Below are 22,736 nucleotides of genomic sequence, written 5' to 3'. Positions count from 1 at the left end.
TTTAGAATATTGACAAATAAGTTGCTAACACCTATAAGTCAACACAGAGCCTGGTTTCCTTCAGCAAAACTGGGAGATTTCGGTCACCTGGAGAAGCCCCACTTCTGCCTCAAGCAAGGTCCCAAGAGAGGTGGTTATGTTCTCGCTCTGACCTCTTGACCTCCCGAATCCTCCCAGGTCTTGAAGAGCAAAAGCTGAAAACAAGGGTCCCTTCCACTGCTGCAACTGGCTCCAGCTGTAATCACCCAAACCAGGACTGAAAGGTCCCCAGTGACACAGTGGGAGTACAGATATTTATTTTTAAATAAATTACTTTTTGCTGGTTTAATCAAAAAGCTTTTATAAAGTTTAGACCACATGTAATACATTAATCTCTAGAGGATTTGGCAAAGATTTATGTTTTCAATTTGTAGTTTTTTAAAAAATGTGGGCGCAGATTTGCTTAGATTAACACTGATTCTCAGAGCCCCCAAGTTCAGCACAAAGGACAAGGTTAGGTACAACAAGTGACACTGGTGAAGGCTCCCAGGTGGCGCAATGGTAAAGAAACTGCCTGCCAATGCAGGAGATGCAGGTTCCGTCTCTCAGTCCTCAGGAAGATCCCCTGGAGGGGGAAATGACAAGCCACGCCAGCATTCTTGCCTGAAAAATCCAATGGACAGAGGATGGTGGGTTACAGTCCTTCCTTAGGGGCACAAAGAGTCAGACACAACTGAGTGACTGAGCATGCCATGCTCACACATACTGGTGAGGAGCCTGAGACAGACTGAGCAGATATCTCTGATAGAAAGCTGACATGTCCCTGTCGCCTAACCGCTGGAAGTTTAAGCCATTCTGCTGTGAAAGCAAACACATTTTGGCGTCTAAACTCCGCCAAAATGTTTGCACCTTGGTTTTCTAGTTCCAGCTTCACAAAGAATAAATAGCAGAGTTCAGTGCCGCCTTCAGTAGACAATCTCCCCTGTGTACCACAGCCAGAGGCCAAGTCTTCACCCAAAGGTGCTGGTGGCCAGGCGCTTCCCAACATGACCCCCAAGCCACTGGCAGCAGAGATGGGAGGAAACCCCTTGGAAATTCTGCTGAGAAAATACTCCCTTTCATCCTAACACACATGTTCCTCCTGCTGGGAGAGGCTGTGTGCTTTGGATTATGTTTAAAAAATGTTTAGAGGCAGTCTTTTGCGGGGGCAGGGAGACATTTTCAAACCAACCTGACCAATCCCATGTGCAATCTGAGTTTTTCTTCAAAAGGCTTTCGATGTCTTCTCTCAATATAATTTTCTTTGGGCTGAAGGCTGTTTTTCCTCCAATGCTGTGGTGTCTAGTCCAGAAACTACTAGTATCTTCTGGATCATCACAGTGGACACTCTGGGGGTGACATAATCTGGGTCCATGCTGGGCCTGCAGTAACGTTTGATTCACATCATGACTGCAAGTAGAAATTGAGCCTGCCTGGGCGCATATCTAGAGAAGACAAAAACTCTAATTCAAAAAGTTATATGCACCTCAGTGTTCACAGCAGCACTGTTTACAATAGCCAAGACATGCAAACACCCTAAATGTCCATCAACAGAGGAATAGATAAAAAAGATGTGGTACATATATGCAGTGCAATATTACTCAGCTATAGAAAAAGAATGAAATAATGCCATTTGCAGCAATATGGATGGACCGAGAGATTATCATAACAAATGAAAAAAGTCAGACAGAGAAAAACAAATATATGTGAAATCTAAAAAAATGATACAAATGAACTTATCTACAAAACAGAAACAGACTCAAAGACATAGAATACAAATTTATGGTTACCAAGTGGGGAAGGTGGGGAGAGGGATAAATTAGGAGTTTTGGATTAACAGATACACAGTACTATACATAAAACAGATAAACAATAAGGACCTACTGTAGAGCACAGGGAACTATAATAACCTATAATAGAAAAGAATATGAAAAAAGAATATATACATGTATGTATGTATAACTGAATCACTTTGCTGTATACCTGAAACATTGTAAATCAGCTATACTTCAATACAAAAAAATTTTAATTAAAATTAAAAAAAGAAATTGAGGATGCAGCCGTGCTCCATTCCCATTGCTTAGGTATACTCCCCCCACCCCCCGACCCGAGGGCCCCACAGATCCTGTTTATGAAACCTCTGGTCAGGTGGTCAGCTCTGTAACAAGCAGGAATGAGAGTCTGAGCTCATTACTTTCATCATTCGCAATATACTTTATAAGCATTTTTAATAAAAGCAACATAATATTCAAATAAAATTCAAGTCCACTTTGTTCCCCTCCTCCTTTGCCTTCTTCCACTTTTCTCCACAGAGACAACCCCCAGGAATACCCTCCAGAACACAGCTCTGTTTATTGTGCGTATATGTACACATCATCATATATAGTGTTTTTAAAATTTTTTTAATCATTTGTATCGTACTGTTTAAATTCTCTGCAACCTGTTTTTTTTTTTTTAATTCTGAGTGCTATGTTTTAGTGACCTATGTTAATAAGATTAACATATAGAGACCTAATTTGCTTTTAAACTGCTATTTTAATGTTCTTGGACCTACAAACTTTGTCTCACACAGATTTGCAAGTTTCTCTAGAGGAGATCTAGATCACAAGGAATGTAAATTTTCAGCTTTACTGGATACTGGTAATTTGATACCAAAACAATTGTATTCATTTTCACTCCCATTAGTAGAAATCCAAGTTCCTATTTCGATGTCTGTTCCTCCTAAATAAATAAGTAAGAAGAATGAGAAAGGAGAAGCCTGTGAGGAGCTAGGTTTCCCCAAGAACAGACAGTCCTCCACGGCTTGGGAAGAACTGCCAGGTTTCGAAACCCAGGCACACATTTTCCCAGTGTCACCTCCAGCACACTAGGTTCATCTTGCTGAATGTTTTCAAATTAAGACTGTTGATATTGCCTCTAACAAATAATTTATCTTAATTTTGCCACAGAAGTACATAAAGAGAAACAGAGCCAAGTCCTAGAAAAGCTCTAACTAATTTGACGGAATGTGAGGACCTGCAATCACTCTATTTTGGAGATTCTATGGAAAGAAGTCATTTATCAAATTTCATCACCACCAAGAAACAGGCCGTCATATCTGTCCTCTACATACACGAATATCACCCTTCAGTGTGTTCACACTTGCTGTTCTTTATGAAACTCATATGTAAATTTCTCTGTGGGTACATTAAAATTACATTTGATTTTTAAATTTAAAAATGATCAAAACCATACACAGATCATGTTTATTAGTATGTGGGAGGAGAGCAAGCATTCATGCAGACCTTTTACAATACACAAAGCATGGATTTCTGCAAACGTATCTGGTCATTACTAATTTCTGTGCTACAATGGTTTGAAAACATTTTACATGATTAGAATATTCAGGGTAGAGTTCAGATAAAAATAGCAGATTTGTATGAGATTTGGAAGAGCTGCCTAAGGATTAAGTCCTCCAATGAATACAGCCATGGAGCAAAATTCAGAATGAAGCCAGGCTACATGACTGCATCACTGGTCCACTCCCTCAGGTCTGGAAAGCTCTTTCCTTGAGGACACTGCTAAGGAGAAAAAAGAAGAAATCGCCTCTATGTGTGTTTCTGAGATGACTTCAAGGGGTTTTTTTTTAGCAGGCAAAAAATTTCCAGTCTGCTTTCTTTCTTTTTTACATTTCATCTGAAAGACAGTGTGGTTTTCCACCAGCTTGGCGCTGTCACTACAGTCATTTTACCTGACCTCTTTTTTTCAGCAGGCGTAAGGCAAGGCTGAGCTCATACTTTCATGAAAGCCACTCTGCCGTCTAAGCAGAACGCACGCTGTTAGAAGAGCACGCAAATTGTAATTAAACAAAAATCCAGCAGCCAGCAGTTTCTTTTGACCACAGCGGTTTTTTCCTCCTGCGTGTTCTGCTGAAACAGCAGCGCTGCTGTGCATGGCCAGGCATGGGCTTTCTGCTCAGCTCTGCTGTTCCTCTGATGAGAACTGTGCATGTGAGGACGTTTTATTTCGTGCGTGCTAAGAGTTGCATGCAGCTGGATTTCAAGTATCTAAAGACGTGGGCCCCTCCCTCCTCGTCTCTTCTCACTATAGGGTCCAACCCAGGGCTGTCATGGGTGCTCAATTATCGTCTTCTAAGTGAAAATGTGATTGCATAAATAAGTGACTGCACAGGTCACTGCTTTCTACATAAAACAGTGTAAAGTAGGTGGGATCCGGGTCAATTACAGAGCAGGATCTGTGTGGTACAGAAATGAAAAGATGAGCACAGGACTCCAACAAGAGGAGGCAGGAGCTGGTGTCCACCAGTTCTTTAGTGATGGTGGTTTAGATCTATGTAGACATAGGCCATAGGGTATACATGTGTGTGCATGCACAGATAGTATGTGTTATCTGTGCAATTATACACACAGCCGTGTATTATTTCTACATTTCAAAGTGCTGTATATTATGTATACATATAGAACATACGGATAAGTGTATACGTATTATGGGTATATGTTTATATGTGTATAGATGTATATGAATATATATATATATTTATGGCTTCCCTGGTAGCTCAGCTGGTAAAGAATCCACCTGCAATTCAAGAGACCTCAGTTTGATTCCTGGGTTGGGAAGATCCCCTGGAGAAGGGATAGGTTACCCTCTCCAGTATTCTTGAGCTTCCCTGGTGCCTCAGACAGTAAAGAATCCACCTGCAATGCAGGAGATTTGGGTTTGATCCCTGGGTGGGGAAGATCCCCAGAGGAGGGCATGGCAACCCACTCCAGTATTCTTGCCTGGAGAATCCCATGGACAGAGGAGCCTAGCAAGTGGTCTACAGGGTTACAAAGAGTAGGACACAACTGAGCGGCTAAGCACACGCACGCGCACACACACACACATACAAACATATATTACAGAAAATTTGCACAAGAGTTCCTCTTTTTTTAATCTTTTGGCTACACCAGGCAGGATCTTAGTCCCCCGACCAGGGACAGACCCTGGGCTGCCTGCACTGGAAACATGGAGACCCAACCACTGGACTGGACTGCCAGGGAAGTCCTCCGAGTCCCTCTTGACAACCATCTTTGTTTAGAAAAATACCTTGATTATACAATTGTGGGCTGGAAGTCATAGCTAAACCACTGTGAATCTAAACATCCAGAGGAATTTGGGAGTCAAGAGAGCAGACGGGAAGCAGATTAAAGAGAGGTGGATTCCACCAGGGCTTTCTTGGGACGGTTGTCTTGGGGGAACGCAAAGAAAAGTGGCTAATTTCATGTCTGGGTTGGTCCAAGCAGAGAAAAGATCAGATAGTGGACTGGCCCCCAAAAGAGATGTGAGCACAGCCAGAGCAGGCTTTTGTAACTGAGGGTGAACATGAACACCAGTCTATAAAATCTCAAGAATTAATAAGTGAATCTGGGAAATCATGAGAACTCTCACTGACTTGGGAAGAAGGTCAAGCAAATTTTCATTAAATCTTAGAAGTTGCCGGCATGTCAACTTAAGTCTCTGGGTTCTTGAGACTTGGGAAACCCTAGCTTCATTCCAACAAGTCAGCTCGTGAGGGACCTTCCTGAGGCCCAGAGTGACAAAAGAAGACAAAAGCATGAAGACAGACAAACACACTAAGCCCACAGCCTCTCCAGGGGTTAACAAAAGATTTTGAATTGGTAAGACCTACTTAATGGCTCCAGCCCTGAGCTGGTGCCAAACCTGAGCAGGTACAGACCTCCACACAGAATGTCCCTGACGCACACCTGTACCCACAGACCTCACCTGAGCAGCGAGGTGGGGATGGGGCTTAAGGGGCAACCTGGGGAAGTATGGCAGCTTAGTTAGAATGGTCACGCCCGGTGGTAGAGTCTTGTTACCTTCCCTCAGGGCTCTGTTGGTGCATACAGTAAACCTGCGAGGTAATTCTATACTTGCAGACATAGATGGGCACTGCTCCTCTGTGACAAACCAGAGCACCGAGGCTTCGGCTTGCTCAGCGCCAGCAGAACAGGATTCTGGGGAAGGAATTACGGTTTCCCGTGTTGTGCTTGGTTCACTGGATACCATTGTCCTTCTCCACAAAGGGTGTATTGTGAAATGTTCACAACAGCACTTTTAGGAAGAGTTCAATGTCTATCTCTATCTTGGTGAGAATGTGGGTGAATCTCCACAACGGACAGCAGAGCCCCCCGGCAGAGGGAGAGGGGAGTTTACACTCGCTGTGTTCCTAGCGGAGCCCAAGACCAGGCTCTTCCCCGACATCACCTGTGCTTTCTGAGAGAGACGGCGGCAGTGACTAGCTTCCTACAACGTGACAAGACGGGCACCCAGGGTAGGGGTTTATCCAAAGGCATCCTCCGGTCCACTTAAGATTTCGGCTCTTCATTCTTTCAGAAGTATACCTCAAAAGAAATAGAACATAAACAAATACCGAACTCTGGTCAGTGATACAGATGTTGGAGTATTTAGTTGTGGAATGTTCTTATGCCCAAAGCTTGTTTTTTTTTTTTCATTAAAAAAAAAATTGATGCGTAGTTGCTGTACAACATTATATGTTACAGGTGTATGATAGAGTGATTCACAATTTTAAAAGTTATACTCCATCCATAGTTATTATAGAATATTGGCTATATTAACTGTGTTGTACAATATATTCTTTTTTTTTTAATTTTATTTTTAAACTTTACAAATTGTATTAGTTTTGCCAAATATCAAAATGAATCTGCCACAGGTATACATGTGTTCCCCATCCTGAACCCTCCTCCCTCCTCCCTCCCCATACCATCCCTCTGGGTCGTCCCAGTGCACTAGCCCCAAGCATCCAGTATCGTGCATCGAACCTGGACTGGCAACTCGTTTCATACATGATATTATACATGTTTCAATGCCATTCTCCCAAATCTTCCCACCCTCTCCCTCTGCAACAGAGTCGATAAGACTGTTCTATACATCAGTGTCTCTTTTGCTGTCTCGTACACAGGGTTATTGTTAGCATCTTTCTAAATTCCATATATATGTGTTAGTATACTGTATTGGTGTTTTTCTTTCTGGCTTACTTCACTCTGTATAATAGGCTCCAGTTTCATCCACCTCATTAGAACTGATTCAAATGTATTCTTTTTAATGGCTGAGTAATACTCCATTGTGTATACGTACCACAGCTTTCTTATCCATTCATCTGCTGATGGACATCTAGGTTGCTTCCATGTCCTGGCTATTATAAACAGTGCTGCGATGAGCATTGGGGTACACATGTCTCTTTCCCTTCTGGTTTCCTCAGTGTGTATGCCCGTCACACTAAAATCTAGATTTTTTTCTCATACTACTTTTATGACAAACCAGCTTTATTTTCCTGTTTGTAAAAGTAATATGCATTCATAAAAATTTATACGATATACAAATATAATAAGAAGCAAGAGAAAATTATTCAATATCTTTTCTTTACCTACATCAAAAAATATTGTAAAGATAGGCAAGATTTGCAAATAATTATAAATATGTCTCATAACAGGCATCACTTGGTGAGAATTTTAAAATCTCTCATACATGGGATTATTCCAAAAGACTTTCCACATTGCAAAAGCATACATTTTTGTTTAAGAGACATTTAACTTATCAGCTATTAGTTCTTTTTGCTGATGTGTATTTGAGAAGATCATTCTTTTTGGCTGAAAAATTACAACTAAAATGTCCATTAGATATTTTAGTAACTTTCTAATATATAACACAACTAAGATATAGATATTGTTAGCAAAGGGAAATGGCACAAGGATCCACAGTACTTCTTAAATGCTAAATTGAAGGGGCAGAAATAAAGTTTCCCAGCACACGCTAACTTTGCAAATTGTTAACAAATACAGACATGCTGCATCTGTATTGCCACAAGGAAACAACTAAGATATTACTAATTTTAAATACCAGGCTGTCAGCAAGAATGAAGCTGAAATCCAGGGATGTTCCAAGAAAAGGCAGAAATATGCCTGGAGCAATGAGTAAACTTTCAGGCTGAATTCATGTGAATCACTGGACAGCCCCAGGTTTCTAAATTCTTTTGCAGCCTACGTGTCAGGAAGAATAAGAAAGGGCTACTCCTGTTCTGTACCGCCACCTAGTGGACAATGACACCCCCGCTCCGACGCATTGCTCGCTCCAGTTAGGTAAGGAACTGATGAATGCTGTTTGGGAAAAACAAGACGAATTGCCCTTTGAGTTTTAGTTTCGGTTTGGACTTCAAATTTCAAAATGTCTGGTTAGTGAAGCAAATGTGGTATTTCATCATCTTTGATCAGCCATTAGGAAAGAATAAGCAGCATTTATAAGCTGCATCTTTTCCTCTTTTCAAGCATTAAAAATGCATAAAGGTATTGATATCTCCACCGAGTTGCCATTAATAATTAACTTTTAAAAATCTCTTTTTGTCCTCCTTCTCCAGCCCTTGCTACCTATTTCATAAGTCTTTGATACCAGCTGCAACAACTCAACCGTTTGTTTTAAAGCAAAAACAATTCAGGTCCCCTTGCAAAGTATTTCAAACTGTGGGAGCAACACACGAGTGGATCCTGACATCAATACAGGGGGTCTTGTCCAGCATTAAAAAATAAAATATTCATTTTTTGAGGAGTCTCCACAGTTTTCCACGACACAACCGCACTTCTATGAGAAACAATTCAAGACAGTCAGACTCCCAGAAGCAGGAGGGGTGAGGTGGAGGTCAAGTTTCAGTTACAGGAGATGAAGAAGTTCCAGAGATCTGCTGACCAACATTGTGTTTGTAGTTAACCACACCATATTGCGCACTGAGCATTTTAAGAGGGTAGATGTCATGTTAAGTGTTATCACAATAAAAAAGGGATCATTCAGGAGGACTATTAACAACAACAAAAAAGAAAAACAGACTAGCTTGGAATCTAAAATGTCAACCAGCCTCCCACATGTATGGTGAATGTAATTCTCTGAAACCTGTTACACGCATGTTTTATACATCTTCTGGCGTGAGGTAAAGGGCTTTTCATCCTGTGGGACAAGTTCAAGAAAGTTCAAAAGGCTCTGCTCTATTGTTCTTAAAAAACACCCAAATTTCAGATAAAAATCTCTGTTATATTGCAAATTGATTAGGGTTCCTTGTATGTAAACAGCTTCACTGTTTCTGAAATAGGAGGTTTAAGATGCCCTGAGGCAGGTAACCACCAGCACCCAGAGCACAGAAGTGGAACTCTGTCGGCCGTCTACCCTTTGTCTTTGATGTGAGGACGTGCCAGGTGGTCTGGAAGCCTTGGTGATGGGGCCCAGCCTCTGGAGCCGGGTGACCATGGTTTTGAATTCCGAAGCAGATGATTCTCACTGTATGTCGGCCTCTGCGGTCTCAGTGTCCTAATCTGAACGTGAAACTGTACATGCTTAATGCGTGGAGCTATCGTGAGAAGCACATGGCTGATGCAGACCAGTGTGCCCAGCACATGCAACTGAAAGTGAGAGTCAGTCGTGTTTGGCTCTTTTCAACCCAATGGACTACACAGTCCGTGGAATTCTCTAGGCCAGAATACTGAAGTGGGTAGTCTTTCCCTTCTCCAGGGGATCTTCACAACCCAGGGATCAAATTCAGGTCTCCTGCATTGCAGGCGGATTCTTTACCAGCTGAGCCACAAGGGAAGCCCAAGAATACTGGAGTGGGTAGCCTATCCCTTCTCCAGAGGATCTTTGGTAGAAACAGCCAGTGTTGTTACGCTGGCATCTTTTCAAACAGTTCTTGTCTTTCTTATGGCTCCAGATTTCTACAGCTTAGAACTGCAAATATCCCTATAAGAATTAAAAACCCGACTCCCAGTCAGAATTGCTTCTCCAGACCAGTCCAGTGAGAGCCTGAACTCTGCATTCTCTGTTTATGATTGTGTTTATTATAAGTCTCAGTGGAAGTGTTTTCCTTGTTTCTGCAGGGCCTTCTTTATTTTACTGGAGAACACGGGTCTCTCATGGTTTTTCTTCTCAAAGTGGGATACCATCCTGGAGGGAGTGACCACCCAAATGGAACCACGGTGTCTCCTGTGAGCAGAGCAGGCCTGGGGAGAAGATGAGGACCCATCTTCTTTATTTGCTTTAAACTGAAGTGGAACTGACATGGAACTTTACATCAGTGTCTGGTGTGCACCACAGTGACTCACAGTTGTAAATATGTGAGACCGTCACTGCGGTGAGTCTAGTGAGTCGTTAACATCCACCCCACGAAATCACACATCTTTCTTCTTGTGATGAGGACTCTGAAAGATCCATTCTCTTAGTAACTTCCAAACATATAGCATACTACTGTTAGCTGTAATCACAGGCCGCGTTTCCATCCTCAGGACTCATCTATAACTAGAAGTCTGACCTTCGATCCCCTCTCCCCCTCACCCACCCGCCCCGCCTCTTGGCAGCACCAGGCCACTTTCTGAATCTGTGAATCCAGTGGCATTCACGCCCCTCCCCTTCAGTCTCTCCTCATCCCTCTGCGCCCTCCTCTTTGCTCCTCCAACCCCAGGAGAACCTGAATGGACAGAGTGTTGCTAAAAATAGCTCCTGTCTTGCCTCTTGGCTGTGGGGAGCTGAGAGTGTCCTGATGAGAAAATGAGCAAAGAAGCTGTGAGGACAGTGGGGTTGCACCAGTGTCGTGTTTTCATGTCATGAATCCAACTCGGGAACGTTATCAACATGGGCGGGCGGCAAGGGCGCCAGGGCCTGCCGCTCACCGGTGGTGCAACCTTGGCAAGTTGGCAGACCTTGTGGAGCCTCAGTTTCCTCAGCTCTAAATCGCAGAAAGCAGTACCTCCCATTCACAGCAGATTTGAGAGTTAAACGAGTAATGAGGGTAGATGTGCTGAAATAGATCCCAGCCACTGTAAGTGCTGACTACCAACTGAATGTTTCTATCCCCCCACATTCACAAATGGGAGCCTACTCCCTGGAGTGATGGTATTTGGAGGTGGGGCCTTTGATTTTGTCATGAGGATGGAGTCCCCACGAATGGGACTGGTGCTCTTATTAGAAAAGACAAAGATGTCCCCGCACCATGTTCGGGGCACTACGAGTAGATTGCCATCTGCAAACCAGGAAGAGGATCCTCAGCAGATACACATCTGCCAGCAACCTGCTTGTGGACTCTAGCCTCCAGAACTGTGAGAATAAATGCTTGTTGTTTAAGCCCCCAGTCTAAACAAAGGTCTCTATAGTCAATGCTATGGGTTTCCCAGTAGTCACATAAGGATGTGAGAGTTGGGCCATAAAGAAGGCTGGACACCAAAGAACTGATGCTTTCAAATTTTGGTGCTGGAGAAGACTCTTGAGAGACCCTTGGACTGCAAGGAGATCAAACCAGTCAATCCTAAAGGAAATCAACCCTGAATATTCATTGGAAGGACTGATGCTGAAGCTCCAATACTTTGGCCACCTGATGCAAAGGGCTGACTCATTGGAAGACCTTGATGCTGGGAAAGATTGAAGGCAGAAGGGAAATGGGACGACAGAGGATGAGATGGTTAGATGGTATCACTGACTCAATGAACATGAGTTTGAGTAAACTCTGGGAGATTGTGAAGGACAGGGAAGCCTGGTGTGCTGTAGTCCACGGGGTCGCAGAGTTGGACACAACTGAGCAGCTGAACAACATTATATTGACACAGGTGGACTCCAGTTCTCAGAATTAGGTGTTTAGTTAGTGTGTATTTGAAAAGATATAACTAGCACCTCAGATCATCAATCATGGAAATGACAGAGTTTGAGACAACAGAGAAATATTAAAAGTGAAAAGCTGAGCTGATTCAAAGAAAAAACACAGTAATATAGGGTGTACTCAACATTGACAAAATTGTGAGCACAGGATATCAAAGACTTGAGTGTGAAACTCTGTTGGTTCTGGTGGAGTCTCTTCTGTGGGACAGTCCTCCTGCGGGGCCCACAGATGAATTCTCAGCGAGAGCCGGGGCAGAACCCATTACTGGGCTGGGAGGGGTCCGGGCGCCCCTGGTCTAGTCATCTTTGTTGTGCAGATGAGCTCACAGCTAGAAAAGTCCCCTGGCTGGATTCTCTGACTTGGTGGAGAGTCTCCTCGGGGCTGAGCTTTCACACAGGAAGTAGCAGCTGCTGCTGGTGCTCACGTGCAAGGCAAGCGGGTTCCCCAATAGCAGCACCTGCCACTGTGGTCACTAGGCCCTCATGGCCCCAGATGCCAGCAGACAATGTGGCGAAGAGGAGCCGAGATTCAGAGGCCTGGGATGAATGTTCTGGACAAACTGGAAGGGCAGAGGGAGAAGACAGGGCAGCCTATGCTTTCCAAGAGCCAGAGGTGCAGCCACATCTGGGAAGGGTTGGTTAAGGGAGAAGGATGTGTCACAGTCAGTTCAGGCTCCAGCCGGCTTGATTCCCAGGAAAGGAGCCTTGAGGCCTTGCTCTGGTGGAGAGCCCAGGCACCAGGGCAGGAGCCGGTACACCTGCTGTCCTCAGGGGCCTGTTGGGATGTTAGAAAGCTAAGTCCTGGGCTGAGTGGAGGGTAGAGGGAGGCAGGTCCTACATGGCCTGTGAGTCTCACCACTAGGCTCATGGGTGAGCCCATCTGACCTTCCTGGGACCATGTCTGAGGAGCTTTCCCAATGGTCAACCGGAACCAGACGCAGTGGGGTCCCCCGAGACCAAAACCCTAGGGACTAGGAAAAGCACTTTCCTTCGAGGACAAGTACCAAACACAGCCAGTCTCAACACAGGGTTTCTCAGGCAGCTGCCATCAGCTTCCCTGCCCAGAGTCACAGGGTGGATGGACCAGGGTTTAGTAACACCAGGCCCCCAGGCATCTCCACCATCAGCAAGAGCCCTAAAGAATGTTAGGATGGTTCCAAAAACTAAAACAAGGCACAGAGCAGACCATGAGCTTAGCAATGCCAAAGAAACATCCAAACAGTAAAGTGGAAGAATAACTGTCCACGTCATTGACTTTACAGCATTTGTGATTATTCCTTATGAATAGTCAACTACAGAAGGAACATGTCAGCCAGTTTTCTCGCAAGCTGAGATCCTGGGATGCCTGGAAGGAAGACATTAAGGACTTCTTTGGTTCCAAAAACTGCTAGGTGGTACTTTTCCCCTGATTTTGACTGTTTTGGTAATATGAGTTGAAAGATGAAATATTATTATCACGACCCCATGGGGAAGAACCCCAACCAAAGAAACCTAAAATATAAAAATGCTTTTCCCCCCCTTTCTTAGATTTTGAATGCTAGTGCCAAACATTCAAATGCTGTCTTAAAAAGAAATATTTTGCCTTTTAAATTTATTCCTGGGATGAGAAGAGGGTGACGTTTTTGCTTTCGTATGGGACTCTCTTTAAAATGTCCATATGAAGTTCTTCAAAAGCAAAATTTTTACTCTTGAAAGGAAGAAAAAAAATTGTTCCTCCACCCAGTACTCAGGTCCCTCAGACAAGGCGCTCAGCCTGCCCAGCCAGAGGTGGCCTTGGGACCAAGCCCATGGTGTGTGGCGGAGACAAGATGCGTGTGTGCAGAAAGCTTGCCACATGGTCAGGACTCAACGTGCAGTAGCTATTAGCTCTTGTTTTTTGTAAACCTGAAGCAGGTTTTTCTTTTAAGAGTCCTGCCTCCCATCATCTGTGGGGAGAGGAGGGAGAAGGAAGGTCGACGAAAGTGATGGTAACAGTGGAAGAGGCACGTGGGTGGAGTTCTGTGACCTTTGGGGAAAGAAATCGTAAGCTGCCCACATGACCTATGTTCCCCGTCCTGCCAACTCAAAACCAACAGAAACATGCAACCTCTGGGAATGGAAGACAAGAGGAGGCAGAGGGAACCTTGAGAGATACCGAGGGAAAATGATGACAAAAACTGACTCTGACCCCAGGTCTGCAGGGAAAGCCTCCATATTTGATGGCTTATTTGAACCTCTGCTGTTTGAAGAAAGACAAATCACCAGAAAAAGCAGAGAAACAGGGTGAACAAAGGAGGGTGAGAAAGTCATATATAGACTGGGCACCAGAGAGGTACGCGCAGATGCAACGATGAAAAGTCCATGAAAAGGTAGCAATTTTTAAAAGGTGTGTAGGTACATACAATTCTGTGAAATATATTCCCAATGGTAATAATTAGAGGAGAGTTTGGCATAATGAGAAGATATTCAGTGAAGTTTAAAAGATGCTTAACTTCAATTAAGTTCACAAAGCACTGCTGAGTTAATGGCTCTAACAATAGTCACTGGGAGTCGCTGTGTGGCTGCAGTGTCCTGGGCTCCTGGAACAGAGGGAGGAGGGAAGGAAATGTCTGTTGCGTGTCTAATGGTGACAAGTGCCACAGATGAACATGCAGCAGGGGGCTGGGGTCAGGGTGGCCTGAAAGGAAGCAGAGGGGAACCCTTTGGCATCTAGGGTCAGGGAGTACCAGGCAGAGCAGCAGTAGCTCGAGGGCCCTGGGCGGTGGGTCCAGGAAGCCAGAGTGATGGGAGTGGGAGTGGAGGCAGTGAGGAGGGGGTCAGGGTCAGATCAGAGAGGCAGGCTGTGTGGAACCAGGCTGGTCCTTTTCGTCTGGCTGTGTTCAGAGTTAGTGGGAGGTTTTGAGCAGAAAGTGATAGGATCTGACTTTTCATCCTTTTTCAGCAAGGACCCCTCCAGCTGCTGGATTGAGAATCAGTGTGAGAAGGTAAAGGCTGTAGCCACAGAACATGGAGTAGGCCACTTAATCACCTAGCAAGAAGCACCCGGGCTCCAGGGGAAGGCATGTGGGCAGGCTTCCACCTGTCCCTTGGGGCGCTAAGGCCAGAAGGGAAGAGGGGGTAGGATGGAGAGCAACCCCAGCTGTGAACACAACCAAGAAGTCTAGTTTCAGGAATACTGGGGTCGAGTTTTATATTGTACATATCTTCCTTTTCTCATGCTGAATTCTCCATCACATTGGAGAGGAAGTGCTGTTTCTGTTTTAGTATTACCATTGAACAGGAACTGAGGGTTTATGTAACAGTCTGGTGGGAACTGAAACCAGGGCAGGGTTGAGGGGGCGGGGTTTGGAGTGCTTCTGTTTAAACATAGGGAGACAGATGGACGTCCCACCGTCCCATCTTCCTTCAGTAAGAACTCAACATGCCGTGGGGCTTCATGAGCCAGCCGGGCTTCCAGCACTTGGTGCTGCAGGCTTTAGCATGACGTCATTCTGGAGGGAAGCCGGCATGATGACGTCCTCAGGCCCGGCTGGGACAGGCAGCCCGTCGTGGGCCCTGGACACCCGGCAAGCTTCTGCTGAGGGCGCCTGACAGGCGGATCTGTCCCCTGAATGAAGCAGGTCACTGCAAGGGGGCAGGAACTGCTTGCTGCCTGGTCACGTGCAGGGCACTCGACTCCGGTCCCTCTCCTGCACGTGCTGGTGTCATCTCTGTGCTACACGGGGGCAAACGGAACTCATGCAAAGGGGGGATGTTGTGTGCTGGGCTGTCAGCACCAAAGTCCATGGTCTTTGACCCCAGAGTCTTGTCTTTTGCCAGCCTCTAGGAAACAGGAGCAGGGCAGCTAGTCAGAGTCTGAGTTGGGTGAGTCTCAGTCTTTCACACCTGTGGGCAGACTGTGCCTCTCAGAGGAGCTATGGGAGCCCCACTCAGGTGGAGGGGTAGCACGGGGTGAAGCAGGAAAGCTGTCAGGGTAGGTGGACCGGCCGGCAGGGAGGGACCAGTCTCCTTGTGGAGACCTGCTCCTGAATGGAACACTTGATGGGGCAAGCGAACAAAACTGATCCCGAGGAGTGGAAGGGCTTGGGCAAGTGTTCAGTTCATCTACACGGTGTTCCTTTCCTCCCTCATGTTGTAAACGGGAGCCCATTCTACAGTTCTCAGGACTGAGTAAACGAAAGGACAGGTGGAAAGATCATTTTCAGAATAAAGGTGGCAGATAATGGCTGCTGAAAACCAAGGGAATCCTTGCTCCCTTTTGTCTAGGGAGGGACGAGTCACCAGGCCACGAAAAACGCGAGACTTTTACTTTTACAAACAAAATCCATTTGCACTTATTTTTAAGAAATTGAAGACTGGTGAGGCTGCTGGAGTGCTGAGCCTCCCCACTCGCATCATTACTGGGGAGCCCCCCTCCCTCTGTGGATCTGGCTCAGAGGCCCCGGCCAGAAGACACCCACAGCAGGCGCTAGGGAGCACAGGGCCCTGGAAAGCCGCTGAGCAGCTAAGGAAACACAGGTCAGTCTCTCAAAGATGCAGAGCATTAATTTAGAAACACACCAAATTCCTGTGGAACTGCAACTCTAACCTTTATACTCTGTGCAGTGCAATCTCTCGTCCCCTATTGGAGTGCATCCTTTTAAGTTGATTTCAACATTGAAAAGGGAGGGCAAGCATGCCAGTGCTTCTAGAACCATCAACTCAAAGAGCTCACGGATGAATCATCATAACAACTTGTGGGAGGGAGGGAGGGGAAAAGTCCTTTTCCCCCAGGGATTTCCTCAGGTGTCTGTCCTGGGTCTCCTGCTGGTCAAAATCTGTTCTTAAAGGAATGAAGGGGCGGGTCAGAATGGCGCCATGACAAATGATACAGAAGTAGGCCAATGGCGATCCGGGTTGTCCGGTCTCATGTTATTTCCCCCAAGAAAGAAGGAAATATTAAATCCAGTGCTTATCTTTATCCCTCTGAACACAATGCCATCCAAAAGAGATAAGAAAATGGACACATGATGAAATGTGGAGATCTCAGCAGCCACTTTGACACGAAGTAGGGAGCTCTGACTTCTACAACGTGGGTGCTTCTGTTTCTCATTTGGCATCAGCCTAGTTAGAAAAACGTCTCCTCCCACACACGGCTTTCAACATTTCTTACTTACCCCTCTTATGCACTCTTCCAGGTGTTCATACTGAAGGACAGGCATGACGTTCCAATCTGAAATCTGGAACTCTGGCATCCAAATTAAGTTCTAATTATTTCCATCTTCTCTTGCTATCATGTCATACAACAAAAAAACACAGTAATTGCAAACAGCCTTTGAATCAGATCTCCTGCAAAAGAGGTGGTTAAACCATGGAAGCTGCCAAATACCTTTTTATTCCAAATATCCCTAAAATTCTCATCTGGGTTTTACATTCTGTTTCCTGCTTCCCAGATGAACTTTTCCTCTCTGGATCCACACACTATCTAAGGGGATATTTCCTTTCCAAACATCTTTCGTCTTCAAATCCCAGTCTCTTCTTAAAGATATGTACTTTCTACTCATCTCCGTGGAAAAGACTGAAGGTGGGAGCAGAAGGGTATGACAGAGGATCAGATGGTTGGATGGCATCACTGACTCAATGGACATGAGTATGAGCAAGCTCTGGGAGTTGGTGATGGTCAGAGAAGCCTGGTATGCTGTAGTCCATGGGGTTGCAGAGTCGGACACGACTGAGCAACTAAACTGGACTGACTGACTGACTGACTCATCTCACACCAGTCAGAATAGCCATCATTAAAAAGTTTACCAAAAAAAGTCTAAAACTAACAAATGCTAGAGAGGGTATGGAGAAGAGGGAACGCTCCTACGCTCTTGGTGGGAATGTTAATTGGTGCAGCCACTATAGAGAACCGTATGGCATTTCCTTTAAAAATTTAAAATAGAGATGCCATATGATCCAGCAATCCCACTCCTGGACACATATCTGGAAAAGATGAAAACTCTAATTTGGAAAGATCCATGCACCCCAATGTTCACAGTAGCATTATTTACAATTGCCAAGACATGGAAACAACCTAAGTGCCCACTAACATATGAATGGATGATAAGATGTGGTATATTCATAAAAAGGAATATTACTCAGTCATAGAAAGAATGGAATAATGTCATCCATTCGCAGCAACATGGATGGACCTAGAGATTACCATAAGTAATCTTATGTTTGCTGCTGCTGCTAAGTCGCTTCAGTTGTGTCCAACTCTGTGCGACCCCATAGACGGCAGCCCACCAGGCTCCTCTGTCCATGGGATTCTCCAGGCAAGAACACTGGAGTGGGTTGTCATTTCCTCCTCCAACGCATGAAAGTGAAAAGTCAAAGTGAAATCGCTCAGTCGTGTCTGACTCCTAGCGACCCCATGGACTGCAGCCTACCAGGCTCCTCCATCCATGGGATTTTCCAGGCAAGAGTACTGGAGTAGGGTGCCATTGCCTTCTCCAAATCTTATGTTTAAGATTACTTAAACAGTAAGATAAATATCATATGATACCACTTTTATATGGAATCTAAAAAATGATACAAATGAACTTATTTACAAAACAGAAACAAGACGCACAGACATAGAAAACAAACTTATGATTACAAAGGGGAAGGTGGGAGGGATGAACCAGGAGTTTGGAAATAACAGATATATACTACTAAATATAAAATAAGATGAACAAGGACCTACTGCATAGCAAAGGGAACTAGTCTCAATATCTTGTAATAAACCATACTGGAAAAGAATCCGAAAAAGAACATATACATAAAACTGAATATATACATAACCTGAATTTATATATATATAGGACTTCCCAGGTGGCTCAGTAGCAAAGAATCTGTCTGCCAAGCAGGAGACCCAGGTTCAATCCTTGGGTCCGGAAGATCCCCTGGAGAAGGAAATGGCAACCCATTCCAGTGTTCTTACCTGGGAAATCCCATGGACAGAGAAGCCCAGCAGGCTATGGTCCACACGGTCAGACAAGACTTAGTAACTAAACAGCAACATATATATAACTGAATCACTTTGCTGTACACCTTACCATGTTCACAACATGTAAATCAACTATACTTCAATTAAAAAAAAAATATATATATATATACCCTCCACCTACTCACTGAGTCTTTTCTTCAGGACCATTGTTAATGCAACACATATCATATCCCACTGGTGACCATGGTATTCCTGCAGCTAATGCAGAGAGGCCGGCCCAGACAGGACTTACTGGTAAACTTCTCAAGGCTTCCTTCTAAATGTAGCACAGTTTCCCTAGAACATAGGACACTCCCAGAATGTGCCAATTTTGAGCCCAGACCTCCTATTCTTCCTCCCTTGCTTGGTGTAGATGAAGCCATGCAGGGGGACATGGACCCCATCCCGCCTCGCCTCCTCCGGCCACAGCATTCTTCATCTAAGGAAGCCCAGCCTCTCTCTCAAGTTCTTGGCCCTGGGGCAATTGTGAAATTGGCTCTAAAGACTAAACACAAAATTCTCTGAGTCTCTTTCATTTTCATCCGCTCTGAATGCTTTAGAATGATTAAATATGATCAGCGCTGTCAGCTGTCTGCAAAAGAACTTAAACAACCCACCAGCACTGTATCTCTATGATTAAAAGACAGATCTGAGTTTGGAACCCCTGTGATTACTTTGCAGGAGAAAGATATTATGAGGAAGAAGTCTAGAACTTGACTCAGGCCAGGTAAGTTGTCTCTGCTCATTTGGTGATGACAACACATTCTGCCAGATGTTCACTGTTAACAATGTAAGATTACTGTATTGTGTAACCAAAAGAAGGCAGTGCTCATTCTTCCTGTTTTCTCTTTTAGGACAAAATGGAAAGATCATCTTGTTCTTATCCCATTTTCCCCTTACCACAAAGTGAAAATAGCGTGTAAAAGTTACAGAAGCTAATAAATGAAATATATCCAGAATCCCTTAGTATAACAGATAGTTCTACAGCAAAAGAAGACTTTTTCTTTTGATTTACTTTTCTAACTGTGGATGGTTGCTTTTATTACTGAACATTTAAAACAGTGTCTCCATAAAACCTCCATTATATGTCCCAAATGGCAGAGAATAGGTTCAGTTCAGTTAAGTTCAGTCCCTAAGTCGTCTCCGACTCTTTGCGACCCCATGGACTGCAGCACACCAGGTCTCCCTGTCCATTACCAACTCATGGAATTTAATCAAACTCATGTCCATTTGAGTTGGTAATGCCATCCAACCATCTCATCCTCTGTCGTCCCCTTCTCCTCTCACCTTCAGTCTTTCCCAGCATCAGGATCTTTTCCGGTGAGTCAGTTCTTCACATCAGGTGGCCAAAGTATTGGAGTTTCAGCTTCAGCATCAGTCCTTCAGGACTGATTTCCTTTAGGATGGACTGGTTGGATCTCCTTGCTGTCTAAGGGACTCTCAAGAGTCTTCTCCTACACCACAGTTCAAAAGCATCAATTCTTCGGCGCTCAGCTTTCTTTATGGTCCAACTCTCACATCCATATATGACTACTGGAAAAAACAGAGCTTTGACTAGACAGACCTCTGTTGGTAAAGTAATCTCTCTGCTTTTTAATAAGCTGTCTAGATTGGTCATAACTTTTTCTCCAAGGAGCAAGTGTCTTTTAATTTCATGATGCAGTCACCATCTGCAGTGATTTGGAAGCCCCCAAAAATAAAGTCTGTCACTGTTTCCACTGTTTTCCCATCTATTTCCCATGAAGTGATGGGACCAGATGCCATGATCTTCGTTTTCTGAATGTTGAGTTTTAAGTCAACTTTTTCACTCTCCTTTTTCCCTTTCATCAAGAGGCTCTTTAGTTCTTCACTTTCTGCCATAAGAGTGGTGTCATCTGCATATCTGAGAAATATTGATATTTCTCCCAGCAATCTGGATTCCAGCTTGTGCTTCATCCAGTCCAGCATTTCTCATGATGTACTCTGCATACAAGTTAAATAAGCAGGGTGACAATATACAGCCTTGACATAGTCCTTTCCCGATTTGGAACCAGTCTATTCATCCATGTCCAGTTCTAACTGTTGCTTCTTGACCTGCATACAGATTTCTCAGGATGCAGGTCAGGTGGTCTGGTATTCCCATCTCTTGAAGAATTTTCCACAGTTTGTTGTGAACCACACAGTCAAAGGCTTTGGCATAGTCAATAAAGCAGAAGTAGATTTTTTTTTGGAACTCTCTTGCTTTTTCCATGATCCAGCGGATATTGGCAATTTCATCTCTGGTTCCTCTGCCTTTTCTAAATCCAGCTTGAACATCCGGAAGTTCACAGTTCATGTACTGCTAAAGCCTGACTTGGAGAATTTTGAGCATTACTTTGCTAGCATGTGAGATGAATGCAATTGTGCGATAGTTTGAGCATTCTTTGGTATTGCCTTTCTTTGGGATTGGAATGAAAACTGACCTTTTCCAGTCCTGTGGCCACTGCTGAGTTTTCCAAATTTGCTGGCATATTGAGTGCAGCACTTTCACAGCATCATCTTTTAGGGTTTGAAATAGCTCAACTGGAATTCCATCATCTCCACGAGCTTTGTTCATAGTGATGCTTCCTAAGTCCCACTTGACTTCACATTCCAGGATGTCTGGCTCTAGGTCAGTGATCACACCATCGTGATTATCTGGGTCGTGAAGCTCTTTTTTGTATAGTTCTTCTGTGTATTCTTGCCATCTCTTCTTAATATCTTCTGCTTCTGTTAGGTCCATACCATTTCTGTCCTTTATTGAGCCCATCTTTGCATGAAATGTTCCCTTGGTATCTCTAATTTTCTTGCAGAGATCTCTAGGTCTTTCTCATTCTATTGTTTTCCTCTATTTCTTTGCATTGATCACTGAAGAAAGCTTTCTTATCTCTCCTTGCTATTCTTTGGAACTCTGCATTCAAATAGGTATATCTTTCCTTTTCTCCTTTGCCTTTCACTTCTCTGTTCATAGCTGTTTTTTAAAAATATGAATTTATTTAATTGGAGGCTAGTTACTTTACAACACTGTATTGGTTTTGCCATACATCAGCATGAATCCACCATGGGTGTACACGTGTTCCCCATCCTGAACCCCTCTCCCACCTCCCTCCCCATACCATCCCTCTGGGTTATCCCAGTTCATAGCTGTTTGTAAGGCCTCATCAGAAAACCATTTTGCCTTTTTACATTTCTTTTTCTTGGGGATGGTCTTGATCCCTGCCTCCTGTACAACGTCATGAATCTCCGTCCATAGTTCTTCAGGCACTCTGCCTATCAGATCTAATCCCTTGAATCTACTTGTCTCTTTCACTGTATAGTAGTAAGGGATTTGATTTAGGTCATACCTGAGTGGTTTAGTGGTTTTCCCTACTTTTTTCAATTTAAGTCAAAATTTGGAAATAAGGAGTTCATGATCTGAGTCACAGTCAGCTCCTGGTCTTGTTTTTGCTGACTGTATAGAGCTTCTCTATCTTTGGCTGCAAAGAATATAATCAATCTGATTTTGGTATTGACCATTTAGTGATGTCCATGTGTAGAGTCTTGTGTTGTTGGAAGAGGGTGTTTGCTATGACCAGTGCATTCTCTTGGGAAAACTCTGTTAACCTTTGCCCTGCTTCATTCTGTACTTCAAGGACAAATTTGCCGGTTACTTCAGGTTTTTCTTGACTTCCTACTTTTGCATTCCAGTCCCCTATAATGAAAAAGACATCTTTTTTTTTTTTTTTTGGTGTTAGTTCTAGAAGGCCTTGTAGGTCTTCATAGAACTGGTCAACTTCAGCTTCTTGAGCATTACTGGTTGGGGCATAGACTTGGATTACTGTGACATTGAATGATTTGCCTTGGAAACAGAGTGCATTCTGTCGTTTTTGAGATTGTACCGAAGTACTACATTTCAAACTCTTTTGTTGACCATGATGGCTATTCCATTTCTTCTAAGGGATTCCTGCCCACAGTAGTAGATATAATGGTCTTAGTTAAATTCACCCATTCCAGTCCATTTTAGTTCACGGATTCCTAGAATGTCGATGCTCACTCTTGCTATCTCCTGTTTGACCACTTCCAATTTGCCTTG

The 22,736-nt window shown here is 44.1% G+C and overlaps 1 long non-coding RNA gene across 4 annotated transcripts in view; it reads right to left on the bottom strand.

Moving 5' to 3' along the window:
• Nucleotides 1–313: 313 nt before the first annotated feature.
• Nucleotides 314–22,736, bottom strand: part of LOC147346134 (uncharacterized) — a 41,069-nt gene continuing 18,646 nt past the window's right edge. The window contains exons 2-6 of one of the 4 annotated variants that reach the window (XR_015153950.1): nucleotides 18,623–18,689; nucleotides 16,836–16,948; nucleotides 6,265–6,401; nucleotides 1,211–1,463; nucleotides 314–642 (exon numbers count right to left, since the gene is read on the bottom strand). This is a non-coding gene — a long non-coding RNA (uncharacterized LOC147346134). The remainder of the gene's footprint in view (nucleotides 643–1,210; nucleotides 1,464–6,264; nucleotides 6,402–16,835; nucleotides 16,949–18,622; nucleotides 18,690–22,736) is intronic. The other 3 variants (XR_015153951.1, XR_015153952.1, XR_015153953.1) reach the window with 3 other exon arrangements.

The sequence above is a fragment of the Bos grunniens genome, chromosome 24 (genome assembly GCF_055505025.1).
Source record: "Bos grunniens cultivar Pamir isolate PY7600 chromosome 24, Bosgru_T2T1.0, whole genome shotgun sequence".
Taxonomy (NCBI): Eukaryota; Metazoa; Chordata; class Mammalia; order Artiodactyla; family Bovidae; genus Bos; species Bos grunniens.
Note: the sequence above shows the minus strand (reverse complement) of the source record. Positions and strands in the feature narration are given on the sequence as shown.